A 19503-nucleotide genomic window follows, 5' to 3' on the forward strand; every position below is an offset into this window, starting at 1 on the left:
TGGCTGCAGGGCAGGCCAGCACCTCCAAGGCGTAAAAGGTCAAGCTCAGGCCATGTGCCCTGTGGCGAAACCAACTTTGCCACTGGGTTTTGGAGAGGCCTGGCTACTAGCCTCTTGCCCCAGGATTATGGGCCCTCTCATCAGCCAGGCCTCCTTTCTTCACAAAGGACTTGGACTAACTTGAACCTCTCATCTAATTTGTGCCATTTTGGGATGTTAAATGTCTATGTGTATTGAAAAGGGTGGGACATTGTATACGTTGAGTAGGGAGGTCTGTTCCATTGTCTCTCTGTGTGTATTGGCGATGTCCTTTGTCCTGAGAGATAATTGAATTACTTCTCGGTTGTCTCCAGGACAGAGGATATTGTGTATTCGCCTACCTGTGATGATTGCATCAACCCAGTGTGAGTATATACTCCCCTGAGTATAAGCTCTTGTAAGAGCTTGTTCATGGTTCCTGCTCTCTGGATTTAGGAGAGGTTCACCCACTGGAAGCTAAAGCCCGGTCTTGGGTCCAGCGTGGGTGGAGGACGGTGAGACCCCAACCAAGCTTCGGCGGTTCGTGGGGTCTGCAGTGAGTATGGTGTCAAGTGGAGTGCTTGGAGTCCTCAGAAAGCACTAGGAGCATCTATCGACGCAGGTACCCGGTCGGGGTGCCAGGAGATCCGTTATATGCCCAATTTGGAGACCCAGAAGTTGAAGGGGGCAGACCCGTAATTCAGTACGTGTAGGCGTGTGCACACATACTGCTCCACCATGTTGATGAAATGCTGTCTCCTGTTAATATGCTCCATATCAGCTGGTGGTGCTGGTTGTTGTGGCGTGCTAACAAAGCTTTTCCACATTTCAGCCATGCTAACCCTGCCTTCTGAGGTGCTGGTGGTGCCCCAGCTGCGTTGGTGACCTCTTCCTCCTCCACTGCCTTCGCCTTGTGCTTGCACTGTGCCACCGCTGTCAGATGGGAATGCCATCAGCAACGCGTCTACCAGCGTGCGCTTCTACTCACGCATCTTCCAGTGACGGAATTAAGGATGTAGGCATGGCTGTGATGGCTTCTAAGGGCACAAGAAAAAAACACTTGTTGATTGGCTGCTCTTTCAAAAAGTGCCATTAAATCGCCGAACACCGAACTCGAACCCAAACTTTTACTGAAAAGTTCAGGTCCGCGATCCAAAAATCCTAAAGTTCAGTACGAACCCAAACTTTACAGTTCAGGTTCGCTCAACCCTACTTGTTTTTCGTATGCTACACTCACATTATCAACATATTTCTATTGTGGTACATAATGTATTCTAGTGCTGGAGTCTGGATCATTTTAAATTATAGCTTTGTATGGTGTTGGCAGGGATTGGAGGAGACTTTTGCTGCCTTATAGGTATCTTCAGGTCATATTTCTTAGACATTTATCACAGCTTTGTATACTTGCTATGTTTGAACCTCCCTTTGCCTGATGTTTACAAAAAAAGAGAAGAAAAGTAGAAAAAATTAATACGGGTGGGGAGGATTTTATAAAAGCCAGTATGCCCGTTTTCTGGGCCAGTTTGCACAACAATTGGCAATTTTTTTTTAATTTTTGTGCCTTTCGCATTTTTTTTTTAACTGGCCCAGGCTTACTAGGAGGGGCCATGGTCTTCCACAGCCTGAAAGATGTTTCTATAATTTAAGACAGAAACTGGCATAAATTGCAAATCTACTGCCAAATATATTGAGATGCCCTATTCCTGTGCCTTTATTAAGACTAGCATATAAAACGCCAGTCTCAATAAATATCCCTATAATTACGGATGTAGCAGAGTTAACACACACACTTGGTGAGTTATCACATTTAGTTAGTGCGTTATCACTGTGACTGTTAACTCTGCTGCATCTGTATCCTGCCAGGGGTTGTTTTCTCCTGACACCTTAGTAAAGCTTGTTACATTTTGTTACAAAACTAATGGAATAAATAAAATATTAAAGGAATACTTGATCACTTAGTTTATTCTTCAGAAAAAAATCTTAGCAATTTTAGAAAAGTTTGCCCTTTAAATGTTCATGTTCGATACAAAAGAAATAAACACAAGCACAAAGAACTGGATAAATGATTGAAGAAACCTCCCAGCAAAATCATATCACATCCAGGAAATTGCTGCTAATTGCATGAAGCGAGATTGCTGTGCCCTAAGATTTAATTTCACCTTCTTTAAAAAGATTATGAGTTTAGAAACATATTCTTTTATGTAAAGGTAATTTTAAATGTATTCCAAGAATAATAGAATTGGTCAATTACTTATGCTAACTTATGTGTTGACTGTAAAAGCTCAGATTACATTTTCTCTAGTTTATAGTTAGAACAGAAAGCCAAACGTTGCAGTTTGAAAAAAAAGATGAAAAAGTTAAGAAAAATAATAATACTCAGAGTAATTTGTGTGAATTATCTAGTCCATCCAAGTGAACAAGTTAAAACTTTTTTTTAATAATTTAAAGAACACATGAAATCACCTTCTTTTTGTATCTGTGTTTCTTTCCCTACTCCATACCTCAATCTGGAGCTGGCAGCCTGACATTGTGATTTGCATGATATTATATGTGGATATCTAATTTTCATCTTAACTGATTACCAACATGCATCTCCTGTCTACTAGTTTCTTTATGAAATCAACTGTGCTTAAAGGGACACTGACAGGCACAATAAGCATATTTAGGTTTATATATCACAGTACAGGTCTTCTAAAGTGTATTAAAATCATCTAAGTACCCCCCCTGTCCACCTTATAAATACAGTAAACCGAATTTTTATAACCTGCTTGAAGCATCTTCAATCTGCCCAAGGGGCGGTGTGTCATCTCCACTTGCGCCCAGCCAGCCGCCCCCAACTGCCGTTTTGAAGCGCCGCCCAGCTCATCAATATTCACTTCGCCCAGCGAAATCACAGTGACAACTTTATCTGACTGTGATTTTGTAGTAAAGAGATCATAGAGAGGCACAGAGCATTATCAATCATGTTAATGCTCCGTGCTTCTGCTGTCCGCATCGGGTCTTGGCTGTCATTCACGCAGCGGATGTCACGCACGGCATCCGCTCGTGTGAAACAGCCCTTAAGTCTATGATAAAAGCCTAGTAAGCCACAGCACTAAAATAGTTTGCATATAATGGTTTATACTGGTAAAAATGAATTTCTTTATGTTTGTACTGCCAGTTGTAAAACGCCAAGAAATAGTAAAGATTATAAATTATTTATGCTTATAGCTGTTAATACTGATTTAGGGAGACACTTCTCAAGACTGGCATTACCATAAGCCAGTTTTGATCCCCTGCGAACTTGAATAAGTTGTGCCTAATTCATTAGGAGGCAAATGCCTCTTAATGGCTCTTATTACATTTATTACATCTCTGGCACTCTGTGTGCCCGAAACTCAAATCTACACTATCTAGGGGCTGGCATAGACTTGAGCTATAACTTAAGCCAGTTTCTGTTGTCAGTTATAGTAAATATGGCAGGCCATGATAGACCCTGCACCTCCTGCTAAGCCACACCACTGTTCTTATCACTTTAGTGGCTAGAACCTCAAAAAGTCACAAATCATGGCGCAAATACGTAGTTCACCATAATATTTGACTTTTTAATGCCACAATAGTGGTGTAAAACATTGATAAATGCCCTTGTTAGTGTAGACTGTAAAATTGTATTAATTACATTCATAATAACCTGTTCAAGTTACTGTAGCTTCATGGCTACATCTATGTATGTTTTTAGACACTAACCAAAGTTATTTTTTATAACACTTTGAATATATTTTTACAACATATTAGAAATATAACTTTCAATATATGTATACATGTATGTTTAAGTAAGCTATCCACTATTCAAATCTACCCATAATGCCTAAAAAGGGTTTTTCCAGTTTGCATCAACATTGCTAAAAATAATAATTTATGAAAGTAGCTATAATTTTGTAATGTATTTTTTTTTTATCTTTATTGCTCCTATTTTCTGTTCTGGGCTCTGGTTACATTACCATGTCTAGGCAGCTCTCTTTCTTATTTCCTGTGATAACATGCCCATGGACATTTCAAAGCAGCAACAGGGGCAGTGATCCGGGAGTATTTATGTAACTTGCTGGAGGTGAAGAAATGTAAACTAGCTGGGATTGTTATAGGTAGTGATAGAGGAGTGTCTATATAACTAGTTGGATTGAAGTAGCTATAAACTAGCTGGGTGTTCTTAGGGCCTGTGCTGGAGCCGTGGTAGAGAAAGGAAAACTGCATGCAAACAAACCAGAGTGATATTGTCACGGCTGAGGATGGGAAAAAAACCCTCAGCCGTGCGGTGCCAGAAGATGTTAGGCTGCTCGGCCAGGACGACAGGATTAGGGAGCAGGTCACATCCTAAAGCGTCCCTAACCTGACCCTAACTCCTAGCTGCATGGGCCGACCTTTAAGGTAGGAGGACCCATGCTCAGGAACCTCGGATCCCTAACTCACCCTCCGACCGGTCCCTGGACTAGGAGTCAGGGTAAGACGGCCTGTTCCTTCTGGACACAGAGGAACAGGGGTCTCACTGGCCAAGCTGCAGGGAAAAGGGGAACACTAACAGTCTTACGGATATGGAAGGTGAACTAAACTAGTTCCACCTACCTGCCACAGCCTTGCTGACTGGATCCCTGTGCTGGCAAACACATATCCACACACAGGAATCCAGATCCATAAGCTGCACCAAACAACAAAGGAAAACATCACATAGACATCACACATAAACATGACATAAACTTTATATGACCACAAGGGTGGCCCCCACTGGCAGATGGTAAACACAGGAGGCTGCTCCAGCTAAGCATGGCTGAAGCAACCCTCAGACATGTGCTACACACTGAGGCTTTATAGGCCAAGAAGCCACACGCAACAGTCAGACACACCCAGTGACTCACACACACACTGGGAAGAGAGTTAACCCTTCCAGCACCAGGGAAGGGAAACACAAACTTAAAGGGAAAGTGTCCAACTCAAGAACACACTGTGGCTGTTGCCGCAGGCAACGACATGGGTGGCAACCATGTCCAGGGAGTCAGCCCGAAGGCCGGGACACTGCCACCACATGTACACAATACAACCAAACGCTGCCACGGGCAACCACAGTGAAGGGAAGATGTCAGTGCACACCACACATAAAACAGAGTGTGCACAGACATACAAAAGTGCATACATACACGCACACAACTCCAAGGCAACCGCACACACTCCTGTTGTCCGCAGCAAACGCACTTGAGGCAAACAACATTATGCCTCCAGCTGCGGTTGACACAACAACCCAAACCGCGGGCAACTGTATGCGGCTCCCAAGGAGTCACGGCCATAAACATGGTTGTGACAGATATGTTTACAGTGTAAAAATAGGTCAGAATAGGTTAGGGTCACGATAGTATAAATTGAAAAAAAAAGCATGGAGAAGATGTACATGAAGTAAGCAACTGCATGAGTTTATATGCTAAAACCATAGTATTCCTGGAAAACCCATTTAAAATGAGCATATTGCAACTACGGATGGAGTAGAGTTAACACTCCTGTTTTCTGAGATTTCTGAGTTGTGTTATCTAATCTAAGCAAACACTAAACTGTGTAAAGTAATTAACACTGAAGAGGACAGTATACTACTACAGAGGGATCTGGATAGATTGCAGGCTTGGGCAGATAAGTGGCAGATGAGGTTTAACACTGACAAATGTAAAGTTATGCACATGGGAAGGAATAATGCAAGTCACCCGTACACACTAAATGGTAAAACACTCGGTAACACTGACATGGAAAAGGATCTAGGAATTTTAATAAACAGCAAACTAAGCTGCAAAAACCAGTGTCAGGCAGCTGCTGCCAAGGCCAATAAGATAATGGGTTGCATCAAAAGGGGTATAGATGCCCGTGATGAGAACATAGTCCTACCACTTTACAAATCATAAAAGTTCTGTGCTCCAGTGAACAAGGCAGACATAGCAGAGCTGTACAGGGTCCAGAGAAGGGCAACTAAAGTAATTTCTGGAATGGGGCAACTACAGTACCCTCAAAGATTATCAAAATTAGGGTTATTCACTTTAGAAAAAAGACGACTGAGGGGAGATCTAATTACTATGTATAAATGTTTGTTGCCTGTTGGTGTTTGTCTGCCTCTGCACTTATTTAGAGTAGGGACTGATGTCCAGTTACTGTTCTACCAAGTATGGCTTATACAGCTAGTAGGTAAGTAAAGCAAGCTGTGTTCTAGGTTAGGATTCACTGTCTTTGTCTGTCCCTACCTACAGGCGTTACATTATCACTGGCCTAAAAAATAGTGACCGATTTTTTTTTGTAACTTTTCATGACAGCTGTAAACTTTATTTTCATCTTAGGCTACACTCATCGGGGGATGCAATCACAGAGAGTAGGCATCATTATGTCTCTGCTTCAGGAGGACCCTCAAGAACCTTCAAGAGTGGGCATTCTCACCATCGCCCAACTCTCCTGAACAATTTTTTGCTGACAGTTTATTTTCTGCTCTCCTGTATGATGAGCCAGATTTGGCAGCTTATGCTGAAAGTCAGCATCTTTCCTTAAGTGAAGGCAGACGACCAGTGAAAGATTATTGCTCTGAATTCCATAAGTGGTGTACTGCCTCTGTTTGGAATGATCCAGTCCTTAGGTCACAGTTTAGACTGGGTCTTTCTGATACTCTGAAAGACGTCCTAGTTAGTCATCCTACCTCAGGGTCCCTAGATGAGGCTGTGTCTGTAGCTACTCGACTTGACAGGTGCCTTAGGGAACGTAAGCAGGAAAGATCTGTTCTTGTCCATCCTTCTTCTTTTGCCTCTGCTCCTCAAGTTTTAGTGTCCAAAGGGCCAGTGGAGTCCGAGGAGCCCATGCAAGTGGGTATCATGTCTTCTCATCAACGGAAGGAACACTGCCTGAAGAATGACATTTGCTTCTAATGCTACAGTCCTGCATATCAACTGCGATCCTGACCTTCTAGGCTTAAGGTGTAAAACTTCAGTTTCTGAGTGATGATCGAGGAGGTCACTCAGATTCACAAGTATTTTCCAAAAAGAGTGATAGGGTTCTACTGCCTGTAAATCTGTCTTCACAAGGAAGGTCTGTTTCTGGTTTAGCTTTTGTGGATTCGGGGGCTGCAGCTGCTTAGTTAATTTAAATTTTGTGCCAGCCTTGGTTCTCGTGGTATGTAAACTACCTGAACCCATTCCAGTTTTTGGGGTGGATACTACTCCCTTAGCTGGAAGGTATATTGAGTATAAAACCCCTGAATTGGTTATAAAAATCTGGTCTATTCATTCCGAAATGTATTCGTTATTTGTCAGAAAAAAGTATGTGCTGATGCCATCTTGGGATTACCCTGGTTGAGGGCGCATAGTCCTTTCTTTAATTGGAGTTCTGGCGAATTAGTAAAATGGGGGCTCAGTGCTCTAATCATTGCTTATATATCCAACTCTCTAGAGGAAGGACCTCTACATGAGTTTGTTAAGGACTTTCAGCATGTGTTTTCCAAAGAGGCCTCTAAAGTCTTGTTCTCTCATCGCAAGTATGATTGTGCCATTGAACTTGTCCCAGGTGCCAAATTTCCCAAAGGCCAAATTTTTTTTTTCTGGGCCTGAAAGGCAGGCTATAAAATATTATATTCTGGATAATCTGAAGAAAGGGCATATTCGACCAAATGTTTCTCTCATGGGAGCTGGATTCTTTTGAAAAAAACTGTGGATTGAGTCCCTGTATTGAAACATAATGAAACATAATGAAATCACGGTCAGAAACCAGCACCCCCTTCCTCTCATTCATGACCTGTTCAATCAAATTGTTGGGGCTCAGTGGTTCACTAAAATTGACCTTAGAGGAGCCTACATTTTGGTTAGAATAGGGGAGGGGGATGAATGGAAAACAGCATTCAATACCCCTGAAGAATATTTTGAATACCTTGTGATGCCCTTTGGGCTGTGTAGTGCCCCATCTGTGTTTCAAAATCTCGTAAATGATATTTCCCGAGAGTTCCTGGGTCAGTTTGTTGGTGTCTATCTTGACGATAATTTGATTTTTTGTCCTGACTGTTCTCTTTTAATATACAGTACAGACCAAAAGTTTGGACACACCTTCTCATTCAAAGAGTTTTCTTTATTTTCATGACTATGAAAATTGTAAATTCACACTGAAGGCATCAAAACTATGAATTAACACATGTGGAATTATATACATAACAAAAAAGTGTGGAACAACTGAAAATATGTCATATTCTAGGTTCTTCAAAGTAGCCACCTTTTGCTTTGATTACTGCTTTGCACACTCTTGCATTCTCTTGATGAGCTTCAAGAGGTAGTCACCTGAAATGGTCTTCCAACAGTCTTGAAGGAGTTCCCAGAGATGCTTAGCACTTGTTGGCCCTTTTGCCTTCACTCTGCGGTCCAGATGACCCCAAATCATCTCGATTGGGTTCAGGTCCGGTGACTGTGGAGGCCAGGTCATCTGGCGCAGCACCCATCATGCCCTTACAGCCTGGAGGTGTGTTTGGGGTCATTGTCCTGTTGAAAAATAAATGATGGTCCAACTAAACGCAAACCGGAAGGAATAGCATGCCGCTGCAAGATGCTGTGGTAGCCCTGCTGGTTCAGTATGCCTTCAATTTTGAATAAATCCCCAACAGTGTCACCAGCAAAACCCCCCACACCATCACACCTCCTCCTCCATGCTTCACGGTGGGAACCAGGCATGTAGAGTCCATCCGTTCACCTTTTCTGCATCGCACAAAGACACGGTGGTTGGAACCAAAGATCTCAAATTTGGACTCATCAGACCAAAGCACAGATTTCCACTGGTCTAATGTCCATTCCTTGTGTTCTTTAGCCCAAACAAGTCTCTTCTGCTTGTTGCCTGTCCTTAGCAGTGGTTTCCTAGCAGATATTCTACCATGAAGGCCTGATTCACACAGTCTCCTCTTAACAGTTGTTCTAGAGATGTGTCTGCTGCTAGAACTCTGTGTGGCATTGACCTGGTCTCTAATCTGAGCTGCTGTTAACCTGCGATTTCTGAGGCTGGTGACTCGGATGAACTTATCCTCTGCAGCAGAGGGGACTCTTGGTCTTCCTTTCCTGGGGCGGTCCGCATGTGAGCCAGTTTCTTTGTAGCGCTTGATGGTTTTTGTGACTGCACTTGTGGACACTTTCAAAGTTTTCCCAATTTTTCGGACTGACTGACCTTTATTTCTTAAAGTAATGATGGCCACTCGTTTTTTCTTTACTTAGCTCCTTTTTTCTTGCCATAATACAAATTCTAACAGTCTATTTAGTAGGACTATCAGCTGTGTATCCACCTGACTTCTCCACAACGCAACTGATGATCCCAACCCCATTTATAAGGCAAGAAATCCCACTTATTAAACCTGACAGGGCACACCTGTGAAGTGAAAACCATTTCAGGTGACTACCTCTTGAAGCTCATCAAGAGAATGCCAAGAGTGTGCAAAGCAGTAATCAAAGCAAAAGGTGGCTACTTTGAAAAACCAAAAGGTGTGTCCAAACTTTTGGTCTGTACTGTATGTGATAAAGGTCCTCAAACATTAAAGGACCATAAACTGTTTGCTAAGCTAAGTAAATGTGAATTTGGTGTAAGAGAAATTTCCTTTCTGGGTTATATCCTGTCACACCAAAGTTTCCGCATGGAACTTGCTAAAGTGCAAGCCACAGTTGATTGGGCTAGAACTGCTTCTCTTAAGGCCCTTCAACGATTCCTCACTTTTGCAAACTAATATAGAAAATTCATTAAAAATGTTCAGTTATTGCCATGCCTTTGACTGACAACCAGGAAGGGGTCGGATCTTCTCCGTTGGTCCCCTGATGCTCTTTCCACCTTTGAAACACTGAAAGAAAGGATTATTCATGCACTTGTACTCATTCATAGTGATGAGCAGCATAGCCAAAATTCGCAATTTTTTAAAATTTTTGGCCTAAAGTTCTCCATAAATTAGCAAATTCTAGAATTTGGGATCTCCAGTCCTTATTTTCTTGATTGTGAAAATTGGCAATGTAATATGTGTGTATTGCGTGCGCAATACAGGCGTGTCTCACTTTTGCTACATTTTTCAAGCTGCTAGACATTAATCCCTATCACAGCACAGAAATTCCTATCACACTACCTAACACCCTGCACTGGAACTTATCAGCTACACTATATCACTATCTAACTTGCACTGACTATCTCCCACTAACTATCTGTAATAAATATATATATATATATATATATATATGTATATGAGCTAACTATCTATTGTAATTAAAAAAGGATCCAGATGACTCTGCAAAGCACAGAGCAATGACACTGCTCTCTTAGAACTGCAAAAAACAGCAGGAAATAGCTGCAGGGGAGTTTTCTATATAGTAAGGGGAAGGCAACTTTCTTATTAGTTGCTAGGGATGTTGCTAAGCTCAGACAAAGATATTGCAGCCTTCTCATTAGGCCACAAGCAAGAAGCAGTGACGGTACTGATGAAAAAAAATCGAGAATATTTGCAATTACGAAGATATAGCACTATATTGTAGATCTTCGCGAATTCTCAAAGTGCCAATATTAACGATAAAAATTTGCGATTAGAATATTCGCGATCAACACTACTCATTCAGACTGATGTCACCAAACCATTCATTGTTGAATTGGATGCTTCTGAGGTAGGGATAGGTGCAGTACTGTCTCAGGGGTCATCTTCATTAAGCCATTTGCATTTTTTAGAGAAATGCTTCCTCCACCAAGAGGAATTAAAATATTAGAAATCGGGAACTGCTGGCTTTCAAATGTACCTGATATATCTAGACACTGCTAAGCACTTTAATCCTAGACAAGCATACTGGGCCTTGTTCTTCACCCAGTTTAATTCTATTGTTATTTATTGTCCTAGGTGGGGTAGTTTTGGTACTTGTGGTTTTATCAATACTGAACCTGGTAACATTCTTCCTCTAGGTATAGTCATTGCTGCCATTAATCTTCCACGTTGTCAGGATTTGTTTCCCAGTAATCTTCCCTCTTGTAAATTGTTTGTTACTCGAATCTTTTCCTTAACGTTATCATTGCTCTGTACTTGCAGGTAATCCAGCAATTGCTGGTACTAGATATCTGGTCTCCAGAACCTAATGGTGGCCTACTTGGTCACATGATGTGTTTGCCTTTGTCTTAGCATATTATGTTTGCGCAAGGGCCAAGGTACCCAGGAGACATCCTGCGGGTCTACTTTTCCCCTTGCCCATTCCACAGAGACCTTGGACCCAGATCTCAAGGGATTTCATTACTGACCTTCTGCCCTCCCAGGGAAAGACGGTTGTATGGGTGGTCATTGATAGCTTCTCTAAAATGTGTCACTTAATTCCGTTAAAGAAACTTCCTGATGCTAAAAAATTAGCTACTTTGTTTGCTGACAATATTCTTAAATTGCATGGCATACCCAAGTCCATTGTCTCATAGCAGTCCAGTTCATCTCTAGATTCTGGAGAGAATTTAGTAAGAGACTACGAATCAAAATGTTCTTCTCATCTGCCTTCCAATCTGAGACAAATGGACAAACTGAAAGGGTCAACCAGATACTGGAGCAGTTTTTAAGATGCTTTGTGTCAGTCAGAACAAGTTGAAAAGGTTTTAGTCCCTACCAGAGTTTGCTATCAAAAATCATGTCAGCTCTTAGCTCATCTAGTGGCATCTCACCTTTTAATTATGGGTTTAATACACATTTTTCTTCAGTTTCTGGGTTAAGCTCTGTGAGTCCTGCGGTGGATGGTATTGTTAATGATCCGTGCCCAGTTTGGGGCCAGGCTCACAAGAGCCTGGAAAAAGCTCAAAGCATCCAGTATAAACAAGCCAATAAAAAGTGTTCTTTGGGTCCAAACTTTGTTTTGGGAGAACTTGTCTAGCTTTCTAGATAAAAAATTGCGTATCATGGTACCATCTGGCAAACTTGCTCCTAAGTTTATTGTATAGAATCACATTTAAAATAAACCTGGTTTTCTTTCCGACTTCAAGTACCTTTTTCGTTCTGGTACATAATGTGTTCCATAAATCTTTTCTCAAGAAGTACACTCCTCCTGTGATTCTTCCGACTACACCTCCTGATCCAGTTGTAATTCAAGGCAATTTAGAGTACCAGGTAGAAAAAATTCTTGACTCTTGGAGAGTTCAGGGTTCTCTTCAGTACATTATCCACTCAAAGGGATACGGTGCTGAAGAAAGGACATGGGTCGCTGTTCGAGATGTTCACACACCTCATTTAAAGAGGAAGTCCATCTCGAGTTTCCATGGAAACCTGCTCCTTATGTTTAGGGGGGCCCTTCCTAGGAGGGGAATAATGTAATAAACTTACCTGTCTGGGCTCCAGCGGTGAGATCCTCAGTCTCGAAGCGGCTGCGTTGGGAGAGACGCTCTGCTCAGCCACACCCCCTAGTGACATGACCACATCCTAAATAATAGGATGCAATACTCTGCAGGGAGATTAGCCATGGACTAATTAGCTCAACTGCTGTATTAATGTGTACTAGCGTTTCCGACTAATGGTGCACCAAGTCACGGACCTATCAGGTTCTGATCCAGATATGAGGCGCTCTATTTAAGGCTCTAACTGGCCATACACCATTGCTAGTGATAGTAAGATTAAGGGTTATTTGACTCCTAAGAGAATATATTAGGTATGCATGTACAGGACATGATACAAAACTTCACTGAATCAAGAGTTACAGTACAAAGAATATCAAGAGGGGTAGCTTCCTTTATGCATAGTAATGTTTTAATGTATAATATTTAATGTATTGATGATGTTATGTATGTGAGCCCTTAACATGTATTTACTTCAGCAGATTGCTGCATTTTAAGCTATGCTAATTATATGCCTTTGTTACTATTCTTCCATTCCATTCTACTTTGCATTCTGTATTAGGCTCTGCTGTTCATCTCAAATAAAAGGTGAGTTTCTTTCCACAAACAATCAGTTCAAGACCCTATTGCAGCTTCAGGCAAAGTCCAACAAATGGCGTTTCCTCCTTCTGAGTAGAAGGACCTGTCTGCATTCTGCCCCCTGGTTGGCTGATCAGGCTGCCAGCCTCTGAGCCAATCAAGGCAAGCCCTCCCTCCACTTTTGCCCATTGTCATCTGATACTTCGTCTTCTTTCACCTGTTCCCCCCTTTAAATAGCACAATAAAATGGCACTGGGCTCCGTTTTTACGCGATTTGTCCAAAACAAATCAGAAAAATCTGGATTTGTTTGGCAGGGCAATTTTTGTAAAATTCAAAACAAATCTGATATCTTTAGAATTAATCTGCTCATCTCTAATGTGGACAATGTGCCTTTTATATCTTCAATGTATACCAAGATTCTATTCGACGGCAGAAAAACTATGTTGAATAAGCAGTAGTCAGAAATATTAGTATCAATGCAACCAATGACTTATATAGACTTTCTTTGGTGTTTTGTACAGGATGTTCTTTCTTTTCTAGCCAGACCACATAAGCTGAAATGATACAAAATATAGCAATTTACTTTAAATGAAATTTCCAGGTTTCTTTCTCAGCTTATTGGGTTCTGACAGTACAGAAACATAATACTGAACGCTAATGTAATTTCAAGAGCCTGCACAACCTTATTAGTTTCAACAACAAATGTGTCTGGAAAATGAAGCCTTTTTAAAAATATATATTCTTCCAAGGTATAGAAAAAATTTAAAAAATTTAAAAACAAATAAAATAAATTAAAATATTTTCATTTACATAGGTCACCAAGCAAGGAAAACTAATAACAGGTGTTATGGCAGTGGGTGTGAAACCACTGTGTCAACCACTAGATTTGACTTACCTACTCACCTACTTTCTTGAGTTGTCTCTGTTTGATTGACAGCTGATCCATGTGAGGTTAAGAGACACCACTGCCAAGCACTGGGAGGTCAGGCAAAATCATAATCAATAACAAGCTGAAGCCAGAACAAGCAGAGTATATGCAGCATGGTAAATGGTCAGAGGTCAGGACAGACAGTCAATACGAAGGTCAGGTATGGGTCACGCCAATCAGTAGGGGGTCACAAACCAGGAAATAGGCAGAAAGTCAGTACACGAGCAGAGAACAAAAACAGCACACCTTCACATGATACTATCAAGCTGGGGAACCTATTGCTCAGTTACCCTACCACAGGGAAAGGTGCCTTAAAGATGAACTCCTGCGAAAAATGTCATTCTCTGACCTGCTAGAAAGGTACATTATGTAATCTGTAGTGAATGTAATCTTCTCATAAGTCACTGTATTTGTGAGCTATTCCCTCCCTTCTAATTTTTAGATGTATCATGTGGCCAACTCTCTGATCAACTGACACAGGTTAATTCTTTATTCATTCCTATTAAACTGACATTGAGGCTCCCATAGGAATACATAGAGAAACTGACTTCCTGTCCACACATAATAAGCTGTGTTATTTGGAAAGTCTGATTGCTGGTCACATGACACAGCCAAAAAGCAGAAGGGAGCTCACGAATACAGACGCTGGTAAGAAGATTACCTTCACTACAGGTTAGCTCCCAAGACCTTTCCTCTGGACCAAAACCCTTCCAATCAACCAGGAAGAAGGTTTTACCTCTGATTTTCTTTATGTTCACAATATTCTTGACTTTGTATACATTCTCACTGCTGAAAGGAGCAGAAGAAGGAAAAAAACCTCTGGAATAATGATTGAATACATTTGGCTTCAGGAGGGAACATGAAAAGAATTAGGAATATGTAAAGAGGCAGGAAGGCTCAAACACCAAATTCAATTGTCTCAACATCTGTAAAGGACCAATAAAGTGTGGTGCCAACTTGTACAAGGGTACAGTACATTGAGTGTGATGTTTTTTGAGGAAAGCCAAACCTTGTCCCCAGGAGAAAACTGAGGTGGAGTCCTACGCTTATGGTCAGTGAACCTCTTCATAAGAGCAGAAGCCTGAAGCAGGGAAGTTTTAAACTGGGTGAAGTTGCTGACAGTAGCCTCAGCTGCTGGAACTCTAGAGGAGGCAGGTAACGGAAGAAGAAACCTTAATTGATGGTCAGAAACTATGAAGAAAGGGGTCTTAACAGTAGAACCACTAGTAGAGATAAGCAAAGTTTTAAAAAATTAAATTCGGCAAAATTCATTCCAAATAAATTTGTCACAAATCTCCATAAGGGCTCATGCACACGAACGCATTTTGTGTCTGTGTCCATTCCGTTTTTTGTGCAGTCCGTATTTGGAACCATTCACGTCAATGGGGGCTCAAAAAAACTGAAATAACTGTGTGCATTCCATTTCCGTATGTCTGTTCTGGAAAAAATAGAACATGTTCTATTATTGTCTGCATTACGGACAAGGATAGGACTGTTCTGTTAGGGGCCAGCTGTTCCGTTCCACAAAATACAGAATACACACAGACATCATCCATATTTTTTGCGTATCCATGTTTTGCAGACCGCAAAATACATATGGTCATGTGCATGAGCCTTTAATCTGGTATACCCAGGCCACTCTGCCCTAGGGTACAGCTACATGAGCGGCCATGCTGCAGTAAAGAACCATGGAACCAATATAGGCATGGGTCACTAATTATCCTGCAGCTGCCTTTTATTTTATAATGAAGTCACTTCGCTCAACATTACCTACTAGAATGGTTGTTGTAAGAAAACTTTGCCCAAGGGAGAAAAGTAACCCAGTCACTGTGAAGTGAAGTGTTTCAGATAGTTGACAAGGATTAACATGCTTCACCTGTCCATTAGATTTCAGATGGTAACCTAAGAAAAAGTCCAACTTTATATACAACAGTTTGCATGCAGCCGAAAATTGTATTCCACGAAAAACTTGGCCAGTTGACTAGCAGAGGGGAGATCGGGTAGAGGTACAAAGTGAGCTTTCATTGAAAAGCGGGCAGCCATCACCCAGAAAACTGTGCATGCCGAGGAAGAAGGCAGGTTGGTGATAAAGTCCATTGCAATATGATGCCATGGGAAATGGGACACAGGCAAGAGAAGTAAGAGCCCTGCAGGTCTTTGTTTTAGAAACTCCTTCTGGGCACAGGTACTGTAGAACAGGTGGCAGCATAGTCCCAAACATTTTTAGAAATTGAAGGCCACTGGTAATGTTGAGTAATCAGGACAATAGTGATGATCGGCAGGGACAATATAAGAATTCGCAATATTTCACAAATATTTGGGTGAATATTCGTCATAAATTCGAGAATTTGAGAATTCACCATTATTTTCTTGATTGCGAAAATCAGCAATGTAATAGGCACATATTGCGTGTGCAATACAGGCATGGGTCACTTTTGCTGCATTTTTCAAGCTGCTAGAAGTTTCCTGAGACTGGAGAAAATGGTTGGCATGGCAGAATATTACAATAGCTTTATATTCAGATAGAGTGCTCCAATATATTCGCAATTGCGCAAATCGGCAATTAATGATGCGCATATTTTGGCATAATAACTGCAACTTTACATTTTAGCAGGTCTAACTACATATTACTGATTGGTGAACTAAGTATTGTTGTGAATTTGTGGCATCACAGCACTATGTCTGTAGCATGTATGTATGGACAGCAGAACCTATTACACTACCTAACACCCTGCACTGGAACCTATCAGCTACACTATATCACAATCTAACCTACACTATCTCCAACTAACTATCTTTATTATATATATTAGCTAACTATCTAATGTAATGACACAACAAAGCACAGAGCACAGCAATGACACTGCTGTCTCTCTCTCAGAACTGAAAAAAAAACTGCAGAAAATGGCTGCTGGGGAGTTTCTTATATAGTAAGGGGTAGGCAACTTTCCTATTGGTTGTTAGGGATGTTGCTAAGCGCAGACAAAGACATTCCAGCCTTCTCATTGGCCCACAAGCAAGAAGCAAGAAGGGATCATGGATTCAGATGAAAAAAAATTAGAATATTCGCAAATAAGAATATATAGCACTATATTCTAAATCTTAGTGAATTCTCAAAGTGGCAATATTCACAATTAAAATTCGCGATTCGAATACTCGCGCCCAACACTACAGGTCAACAGTCTTGTGAAGACCAGAGTGACTGGTGACTTGGAGCAACTGGAGCAATACCCTCACAGCATAACCTGTTTCCTCTTGGCCACTGGGACATATGTCTTGCTATGTAGATTGTCCTTCAGCTCAACTGTTTAGAGACATCCGTATGATGGAGAATTGATGCAGAAGAGGAGGCCAGCTTAACTGAAGATGGAAGGCTTACTAAACCTCCAGAGTCCACTATTTTGAATTCACGCCTTCCGAGTAGGAGTATAAATAGGTTGGAAAGGTGAGGAATAAATTACCTGTACTAGTAAGCAGTGGCCAAGAATTGATGGTTAGCTCACAGACCTATAGGACAGGGTCAGTCCAAGACTGTAGTCAACTTTTCGGGATCCATTTCAATATCATGATCAGAGATAATATATCCCAGAAACGGTAGAGAGGTTTTTCAAAAAAAGTAATTTCAAATGTCGGTTCTTCCTCAAGCACTGGAGGATATGGTGTGATGTCAGGTCAGGAGTTAAAATCTAGATGTAGTCCAAACAGACCCCTACACAGATATAGAGGAGATCACAATAGACAACATTAATTAATTCCTGAAAAACAACAGGGGCGTAACTGAAGCCAAAAGACATGACAAGTTATTCATATTGAATGTCTTGGTGTACAAAGTGGTCTTCCACTCATCACTCTCTGATATCTGGATCACATTGTAAGCAACTCAGAGATACAATTTCATGAATACCCTGACACCTCTGAGCCTATCAAAGAGCTCAAAGGTACTTGTTTTTTTACATTGATTTTATTCAGACTAATCTATACATGTAGTACAAAAAGTGGATAGCTCACCACTAGAGTTGAGCGAACACCTGGATGTTCGGGTTCGAGAAGTTCGGCCGAACATCCCGGAAATGTTCGGGTTCGGGATCCGAACCCGATCCGAACTTCGTCCCGAACCCGAACCCCATTGAAGTCAATGGGGACCCGAACTTTTCGGCACTAAAACGGCTGTAAAACAGCCCAGGAAAGGGCTAGAGGGCTGCAAAAGGCAGCAACATGTAGGTAAATCCCCTGCAAACAAATGTGGATAGGGAAATTAATTAAAATAAAAATTAAATAAATAAAAATTAACCAAAATCAATTGGAGAGAGGTTCCATAGCAGAGAATCTGGCTTCCCGTCACCCACCACTGGAACAGTCCATTCTCAGATATTTAGGCCCCGGCACCCAGGCAGAGGAGAGAGGTCCCGTAACAGACAATCTGGCTTCATGTCAGCAGAGAATCAGTCTTCATGTCATAGCAGAGAATCAGGCTTCACGTCACCCACCACTGTAAGAGTCCATTTTCATAAATTTAGGCCCAGCACCCAGGCAGAGGAGAGAGGTCCCGTAACAGAGGATCTGGCTTCATGTCAGCAGAGAATCAGTCTGCATGTCATAGCAGAGAATCAGGCTTCACGTCAGCCACCACTGCAACAGTCCATTGTCATAAATTTAGGCCCAGCACCCAGGCAGAGGAGAGAGGTCCCGTAACAGAGGATCTGGCTTCATGTCAGCAGAGAATCAGTCTGCATGTCATAGCAGAGAATCAGGCTTCACGTCAGCCACCACTGCAACAGTCCATTGTCATAAATTTAGGCCCAGCACCCAGGCAGAGGAGAGAGGTCCCGTAACAGACAATCTGGCTTCATGTCAGCAGAGAATTAGTCTGCATGTCATAGCAGAGAATGAGGCTTCACGTCAGCCACCACTGCAACAGTCCATTGGCATATATTTAGGCCTAGCACACAGGCAGAGGAGAGAGGTCCCGTAACAGACAATCTGGCTTCATGTCAGCAGAGAATCAGTCTGCATGTCATAGCAGAGAATGAGGCTTCACGTCACCCACCACTGCAACAGTCCATTGGCATATATTTAGGCCTAGCACACAGGCAGAGCAGAGAGGTCCCGTAACAGACAATCTGGCTTCATGACAGCAGAGAATCAGTCTGCATGTCATAGCAGAGAATGAGGCTTCACGTCACCCACCACTGCAACAGTCCATTGGCATATATTTAGGCCTAGCACACAGGCAGAGCAGAGAGGTCCCGTAACAGACAATCTGGCTTCATGTCAGCAGAGAATCAGTCTGCATGTCATAGCAGAGAATGAGGCTTCACGTCACCCACCACTGCAACAGTCCATTGGCATATATTTAGGCCTAGCACACAGGCAGAGCAGAGAGGTCCCGTAACAGACAATCTGGCTTCATGTCAGCAGAGAATCAGTCTGCATGTCATAGCAGAGAATGAGGCTTCACGTCACCCACCACTGCAACAGTCCATTGGCATATATTTAGGCCTAGCACACAGGCAGAGCAGAGAGGTCCCGTAACAGACAATCTGGCTTCATGACAGCAGAGAATCAGTCTGCATGTCATAGCAGAGAATGAGGCTTCACGTCACCCACCACTGCAACAGTCCATTGGCATATATTTAGGCCTAGC

The sequence above is a fragment of the Bufo gargarizans genome, chromosome 1 (assembly GCF_014858855.1).
Source record: "Bufo gargarizans isolate SCDJY-AF-19 chromosome 1, ASM1485885v1, whole genome shotgun sequence".
In the NCBI taxonomy this organism is placed as follows: domain Eukaryota; kingdom Metazoa; phylum Chordata; class Amphibia; order Anura; family Bufonidae; genus Bufo; species Bufo gargarizans.